Source organism: Malus sylvestris, chromosome 17, assembly GCF_916048215.2.
Source record: "Malus sylvestris chromosome 17, drMalSylv7.2, whole genome shotgun sequence".
Taxonomy (NCBI): Eukaryota; Viridiplantae; Streptophyta; class Magnoliopsida; order Rosales; family Rosaceae; genus Malus; species Malus sylvestris.
In genome coordinates this window covers 30,848,939-30,857,559 of record NC_062276.1, presented here as the reverse complement: position 1 = coordinate 30,857,559, position 8,621 = coordinate 30,848,939, and positions in this window count along the sequence as shown.

The following is an 8,621-nucleotide window of genomic DNA, read 5'->3' as shown; positions in this document are numbered from 1 at the left end:
ATGATTCAACTTAACAAAACAATTAAAAATATAAACTCAAGATAATACAATTAATTTAAGAAAATTAGATTGACAAGGTGCTAGAGTTCAACCTTTACCAACAACACTCCTACGTAGCTCTTCCAATTGCTTAAATAATTGAAAATACCTATTCTTTGAAGGTTGGATTTTCCTTATGTATGTTTTACTTGTGACATTCTAGCTAAAACGCATACCACTACATGCAATTTATCCATGACATTTGGATTAAATATAAACATGAATGATTCATTAATCTTGATGAAAATCCTTTTGTTAAACCATGTAATCCCTAAGAGTATGATATTTACCTTAGGAGAAATTAAAATCCTCAACCACAAGAATCATAACCAATTTTAACGTGACATTCGTTCAAAATTGCATCTAATGACTTTTCTAAACATCCTAATGGTGATCAAGCATCAAGACACATAGATAGTTTACTTTAGAGATTGAAAATATCAAAGCAAGCATTTAACAACACTTAAGCAATTAAAAGAGAAATCTACGTAATCATGTTGCGGCTCATGGCCTCACTCTAGCAAAATAAATTAGTTACACATACTTGTATTAATACACAAGAAATTATCCATCAAAAATAATAAAGAAAGAAAACACCCGTTTTTACAAGATGAGCTTTCCGTTCGTCTGCTCTCTGCTCCTGACTTCCTCTTTCTCTGCACCCCTCCACTTGCTCTGCGCCTGACTTCTCCTGCGCACCAACTCCCTCTTCTTCCGCACCCCCTCTGCTGCGCACTGCCTTCCTCTTCTTTTATTCTTTCGTTGTTTTTTTTTCTTTTTCTTTTCTTTCTTTTCCGCACTGCCTCAGTGCTCTCTCCACTCTGTCAGTTTGTTTCTTTTTTTTTTTTTTTTTTTTCTTTTTCCGTTTGCTCTCCTGCACACCCCTGTCCCGTGTCAGTCTCCCTGCATTATCAGTCTCTCCTTTTTATTTTCCTCCCATGCCGTGGTCTCCTCCCCCTTTCTTTTGATGTCGTGCCCTTTTCTCTCTGTCAATCTCTCTGTCCCGCCACTTCTTCTTATCTTTCTTTTTTTTTCTTTTTCCTTCCACTCCTTCCTGTCTTCTGCCTTTTAATTTTTTTAATTTTTTTTTTATTTCTTTTCTTTCTATCTGTTATGTATCTGCCATTTCTTCCTATGTGCCATCCTCTCTGTCATCCTTTATCCGTGTTTTCTCTTTTCTTTCTTTTAATTGAAATTGATCATAAAACAAATTTAACTGCACATTAACACAAGGTAAGGTAAAATGCCACAATTTTAACACAAAAACATCACAAAGACTTTAGAAATGGATGGTATAAATGCATGAAATATATGAGTGATCAATGTACTCCAGTCACACTGACTGTAGAGGAACCTCGTAAGTTTTGTGTCTTGTTTATTTATTCCACTGCACCCACCATCAATTTTATAACATTTAGAGCTTTATTTTTCATTTCCATCTCAGATCTCTTAGAAGCATCAAACATATTTTATGAGTAATGTTCTTCATTGAATATTTATAAATCTTTCTTTGAATTTGCTTGCTTAAATCTTTTTATATGCTCATCTATTTTGGCTAGGAGATTTACATTTTCATAAAAGAGTTGTTTTAGCTTTGAGCTGTCTCTTTGAGTTCCTCATCAGAAACCCTAGCCACAAGATCACTCTCATCCACTAAACACCCAAATTGTTGCATATTAGGGTAGCATTGTTTTTGTGATTTTGATTTATGTTTGTGGTCAAGTTGTTCAAATTTCAAATCCTTAAACTGACCCATTTTGGGTTATTCTCGTCAGTTTCTTCTTTCAATTGTTTGACTGGAGAAATTAATTAGACATTTGAATCCAGATTCGCATATCATCATATGCATAGTTTGTGTGTTGGTCTCGATGCTACAAGGTGAAGAATTCAGGATGAGCTGCCATCATGTGAAGATTGGAGACAACACCATTTCAATGCCACAAGTTGAAGATCTTAGGAGAAGCTACTACTTCTTGAAGACCAAATGAATTCATCTCGTGTAATGTAAGGCTGCATAAAGATAAAGCTACTTCGTAGACTAGGTCCAGGAATTGAGTTTTGTCGGGTACTTTGTAAGAATCTTGCTTACACTAGTGGATTGGACTTTGTGGTGAGTCTCCGGTTTTTAGCCCAGAGGTGGGTTTTTCTGGTAAAAAACTTCTTGCGTTTTTTGTCTCTTAAACTTGTCCACATATCATATTTGCTTGCATATATTTCATGCATCCTATGAGTTGTTATTAGATATGTGTTAGTGACTAAGTCATATATGAGCAATGAACTGAATTGTTATTGACTACAATAACTTTTAATGAACTAAGTTTGATTCGTAAATTTGTGTTTGATTAACTGACGAATATGTACTTAGTTGACTGGTGAGCTTAACTAGTCAATCCAACATACTTAAATTCATAATTTCTTTGTTATCGTTGTTTACATAATGAATTGATATGTAAATATGTTCAAGTTTAGGAATTATTGTTGTGAAACTAATCTGGGTAGACTCTGATTAGTTGAACGTATTGGATAATTAGGATTTGTTCTTACAACTACATTTTATATCACTGACTAACTTGTAACTAGTTGATTAGCTCATTTAACTAGTTTATTATGCAAAGTTAATTTTTTTTACTTGCAGAATATTCTATGTAGTACCTAATTTCAATTGGTATTAGAGCCATGCTCTTGATATACATAGAGTGATCTCTGGGATTTACTGGTATTGGGTGGAATCTCACTATGGGTCATGATTTTGTTCCTAGCTTTTGTAACTCTCATCCGTTCTTTGATGGAACAACTATGCCGAATGGAGTGAGAAGTTTCAAACTTTCTAGAAGCTCAAGATCCAACCACTGTTGATTATCTCACCCTTGATAAGGAAGATGTAGATTGGAAAGAAACAAGGAAATGTTTTCAATCATAGAAATACATCATCTTGGAGTTTTTCTGGACAATGTTTCACTTGTTGTGGAGTTGGTCACTATGATGCCACATTTGCCAATAACATGAAAAGACTAGTTTATAAAGAAGATAAAGCTAAGACATAACCTTCATTGATAGTAATACTGAGCACTCCCAACTATCAGACTAGTCATCAGATAATGAAGTACAAAGTGTTGCTCTTATTGCTTTAGTGGATGAAGGTCATCTGAGTGATGATAAACTTATGTTGGATAATTATGAGGACTTGACTGATGAGAAGTTGTGTCTTGACTATGTCTCATTCTTTTGTGTGACTTATGTTGCACAAGTGGATAATATTGGGTTGACCAAGAAGGTTATTATGCTGGAAGAAGAAAATGAGTCTTTCTGATTAGTCAAAGTGGAACTGAGTGAAAAAGTTGTTTCTCTTGAGGCTCAAGTCAAGATTCTAAATGAAATGAGCTCTGTATGTATTGATGAAGATGAAAGAGGCGATCTTAGTGCTACTTTTGGTGCTGGAAGATTTGTGGAAAAGGTGTGTGTTGGAAAACAAGTGTGTGACAAAAGACGCCATAGTTGTGTGGAAAAAGGTTCATGCTCTTTGGACATAACTACACAAGTTATGGATGAATCATTGCATGTGACTTTTGAGGAAAGTCTTTTCTCATAGACAATTTTCATTCCCACGTGTCATTATTGTTACGGACTTGATCATATTCGACCTAAGTGCAAGAAACCCTTCTCAGATAAGAAGGAAGTCAAATAATGACTCAAAATGTTGATTCCTCTAGATCTAACAATATCAAGTCTTGTTCAAGACGGTTTCAAAGAGGTTCCGAAAAAAATTTATAGCTCACTGTGCTTCCTTAGTCCCAAAACCAGATGTATGGTACTTGGATAGTGGATGCTTCTGTCATATGTTTGGGTCAAAGATATCTTCTTGTCACTTGAACCGTCTAGTGGAGATGATGGTGTGTTTGGTGGAGTGTACAAGTCTCAAATTACTAAAAAAGGGGCTGTCAAGATTATTGTTCTTCCTCAGCTTGAAAATGTTTATTATGTGGCTAGGTTGACAACAAGTTTTCTTACCATCGACCAACTTTATGATGATGTTGCTGATGAAGTGTGTTTCTCCAAGAAATGTTGCAGAGTGGTTGAAAAAAATGGAAAGAACTTGCTGGTTATTCTAAGGTCAGAAGATTCTTATTATTCCAAAAGGTGGCATGTCTTCAGATTGGAACAAAGAAACTGATAAATCAATGGTTTTAAAAAGGCAGCCACAATTTTTCTTCTTTGCATGTCATATGTGTGAATCTTGCAACCCGGGAAAGCAATCTGTAATGTTTCACATGGGAGTCTTCTTCATCGGAATTCCCAATGCTTGTTGAAATGAAGCCTTAGAGGCCAAACTCTAATGGTGTTTCATGGTAATGTGATGACAATCTCGATTGCTGGATGCATTAAAAAGCAAAGGTATGTTTCTTTCTTTTATGTGAATGCAAATTGTTATTTTGTCATGAGTACTTGTGTTTTTATGATATGGATATTGTTTCTGTCCAATAACCCTCAAGTGAAACAATTGGCTATTCATCTTCGTAGTTATCTTGTGTGTGAAACTGAGAATTGGAATAACCCTTGTTTGGCATTTAACAATGAATTGTTTTGGAACTCAATTTCACTTTGTTGGAGGGTCCTTGGAAAGAAAATTTCTATTTCAATCTTGGTGCCATTTGAAAAACAGCTAATTGGATGCCTCACAAACTCTTTGGGTAATCAAAGGTGCAAAATTCTTCGATGATCTATTGATCTTGATGTCACTATTGAATAGGTTGAATAGCCATACTTCCAAAATTTCTTTTTGATGTATGATGCGTCTCCATTTCTAATTTTGCCGTTTCTGTCAACTCATCAGTTAATGATATTTTTCTCTATAAGCATCTCTTACATTGTTAGTATTTTGTGGATTAACCTTGGATAATCTTTCTATTTTGATGTCAAAGGTTCTCCCTACTGTGGCTGATAGCTTCTGAAAAATTATTGTTTCATTTAACAAAAACTTGTGCTGGTTTAGAAGTTAGGCTTACTTTGGTCTTAATTGAGTAGTGGCAACCCTACTTACTTTATAAATTGAGCTTAATATCAATTCTAGTGCAAAACACCACCTATTTATCTCTTGGTTTCTTGCTCAGTGCGCCTCAAGATAAAATCATTAATATGAGCCTCAAAATCATCAATCATGAGCAACTTTCTCAAAAATTCCAAAAAGGGAATCTCAATCTCTCATTCCTTCAAAAGTGTTATCCCATGCAATGTCATGGGTCATCAAATTTTTCCACTTGTCATAAAATGCTCAAAAGGTTCGTAGGGTGCCTCAAATACTTTCTGCACCAACTATATCAAATGACTTTTGTACCTTTTTGCCACATGCCACCTTAAAATCTTTATTGGTCTTGGCTTTCCATTGTGAGTAGTTTTGTGTTTAGCTTGTTGTTCGATTTATGTTGACCTCCGAGTTAATATTGAGTTTAATGGTTTGGAGTTTTGATTTAAAGATGGCTATCACCAATCCCATTCCCATATCTGGACACATCACAGTTGCACCATGAGCTTGTGTTAATCTATACTTGACTATCCATGTGTGACCTTGAAGACCTGCCATTTGAGAATTGCATTGCACGTTTAATTTCCGGTCATTACTTATTTTCTGATTTCTTCTCATGGAAGCATAAATATTAGAGTTTTTCACGAATGAAGATAGATTGGAATAACTGTTCACAAATAAATATTAGAGTGGAATAACGTTCTTCGGTGACTTCACTCTTCATTCGTGAACAGTGATTCCACTTTATCCTTGAAGACCTTTTGTGCACGGCTTCCACAGCGCCTCGTCCCCAGTGGCAAAGCTACGTGAGGGTTAGGGGCAGTGGCGAAGACAGGATTTGCCGAGCGGAGGGGCGAAATTCAAAAAAGTGCAAGGTTCAATTGAAGCAGTTGCTTTCACATTGGAGAGTGCAAAGTTTTGAGTTAATATTCAAAGCAGAAAATAGTCTCTCTACCAAAGCGGTTGTAAGAAATAATGTCAAAACCAATGTAAGAAGCTTAAATTGGCTAGGATTAAATCCTAAAAAATGTTAGGCGCCAGTCAAATAGCTGATTGGGACATAGCAGCTAGGTGCCTAGGCAAGATCTAGGCAGGAACCTAGATGATTTAAATTATCGTAAAGTAAGCATTAAACAATATTTACATTGTTTTTAAAAAGTAATACAATATTTATAAATAATGTGAGAGTTCAAGATAAATATGGTGGGAGTCTTAGAAGAGAAAATAAAAATACATACAAGAATAAAAAAAGAAAAAAAAAGGAGAGAAATGGGTTAATAAAGCACACAAAAAAAGGTGGGGTCAGAAGAGAAGAAAAGGGGGAAATTGGTAAACAAACAAGTGGGGTAGAAAGATAAATACTGGAAGAGAAGTGGTGGGTCAGCACAGTATTTTAAGAGAGAAAAAAAGTAAACAAACGATCAACAGGATAATACTTGGGTAAGGTGTCAGTACCCAAATTTTACTGACTTAGGTGGCCCAATAATTGTCCAACACTTGTCTTTAAAACTCACACCCTAATGGACAATAATTGGGTCCTCATCGGTGAGGACCCAATATACTGAATTACTATTTAACCCAATCAAATCAAGCCATTTGCCATTTAAAATACTCTTTATGCCTATAACCAAGCAACCAACTTTAACCTTACACCTATAACAAAACAGTTCTTCTCTCATCCTTCCATGCCGCAGATCTCATCCCCGTCCACGTCAAATTTAACTTGAATTTCTCCATCAATCTTTCTCCTTCAACATACCCAACCCTGCCCACTCATACCTAACTCCCTTATCTACCATGGCAACACCTATGCAACTGCTTAATTACTGGTAGCGGAGTAGTCGCTTTCTCTCCTTTTTGCCTATGGTAGCAGAGTAACGGCTTTCTCTCCTTTCATCCCTTCAACTTCTCTCCTCTGTCTTCATCATTCCTTTGTAAATCCAACCAAACTATCACCTTTCCTCTGCAAATTCGACTAAGATAGTGCACTGGCCAAAACCAATTTTTACAAGTGCCATGAATTTCAACATGAGCGGAGGTGTTGAACCAGCACTCCTAGGCTTGTTTTCCGGTGAGGGAGGGGCAGCCGCCACTCCTTGCCCTCACATAGCTTCGCCATTGGCGAAGAGTGGTGGCCGCCCCTCCCTTCATTGAAAAACATGCTTAGGAGCGCTTGTTCAACCCCTCCGCTATGTCAGAATTCATGGCACCTGTAAAATTAGTTTTGGCCGGTGAACTGTCTTGGTCGAATTTGCAGAGGAAAGGTGATAGTTTGGTTGGATTTCAGATGAGTGACAAAGATGGAGGACAGGGGTTGAAGGGATGAAATGAGAGAAAGCTACCATGGGCAGAAAGGAGAGAAAGCGACTACTCCATTACCAGTAATTAAGCAGTTGCTTAGGTGCTGCCATGGCAGAGGAGAGAGTTGGGTATGAGTGGGCAGGGTTGGGTACGTTGAAGGAGAGAGATTGATGGAGAAATTCGGGTTAAATTTGATGTGGACGGGGATGAGATTTGCAGCCTAGGATGGAGGAGAGGAACTACTTGGTTATAGGAGTAAGGTTAAAGTTGGTTGCTTGGTTATAGGCATAGAGGAGTTTTAAATGACAGATGGCTTGATTTGATTGGGTTAAATGGTAATGTCAATATATTGGGTCCTCACAAGTGAGGACCCAAGTATTATCCATTAGGGTGTGAGTTTTAAAGACAGGTGTTGGAGCTACTTAAGTCAGTAAAATTTGGGTATTGACACCTTACCCAAGTATTATCCTGCTGACCGTTTGTTTACGTATTCTCTCTCTTAAAATACTATGTTGACCCACCACTTCTCTTCCGGTCTTTATCTTTCTGCCCCACTTGTTTGTTTACCCATTTCCCCCTTTTATTCCTCTTCTGACCCCATCTTTTTTTTTTGTGCTTTATTAACCAATTTCTCTCCTTTTTTTCTTTTTTTTTTATTCTTGTATGTATTTTTATTTTCTCTTTTAAGACTCCCACCGTATTTATCTTAAACTCTCATATTATTTATAAATATTGTATTATTGTTAAAAAAAACAATGTAAATATTGTTTAATGCTTATTTTACGATAATTTAAATCCATCTAGGCTCCTGCCTATATCTCGCCTAGGCACCTAGCTACTAGATCCCAGTCGACTGTTTGACTAGTGCCTAACATTTTTTAGATCTAATCCTAGTCAATTTAAGCTTCTTACATTGGCTTTGATATTATTGCGTACAACCGCTTTGGTGGATAGACAATTTTCTGCTATGAATATTGACTCAAAGTTTTGTACTTTCCAAAGACCGCTTCGATTGAACCTTGCACTCTTTTGAATTTTGCCCCTTCCCTCGTCAAATCCTGGCTTCGCCACTGCTCATCCGTCGATGCTGATGTGTGCACCCCCAGAATCCCCACGACCTATGTAGTGGTATTGGTGGTTGATACGACCTAGAACCCTACTGAGAAAAAAATGACAAAGTTGGTGGCGCGTTCCCAAGGCAGCAGATCGCCTCGTTCACGTGTTTGCATTCGGGGGCCGCCTATCTCCTTGTTGGTGGCAA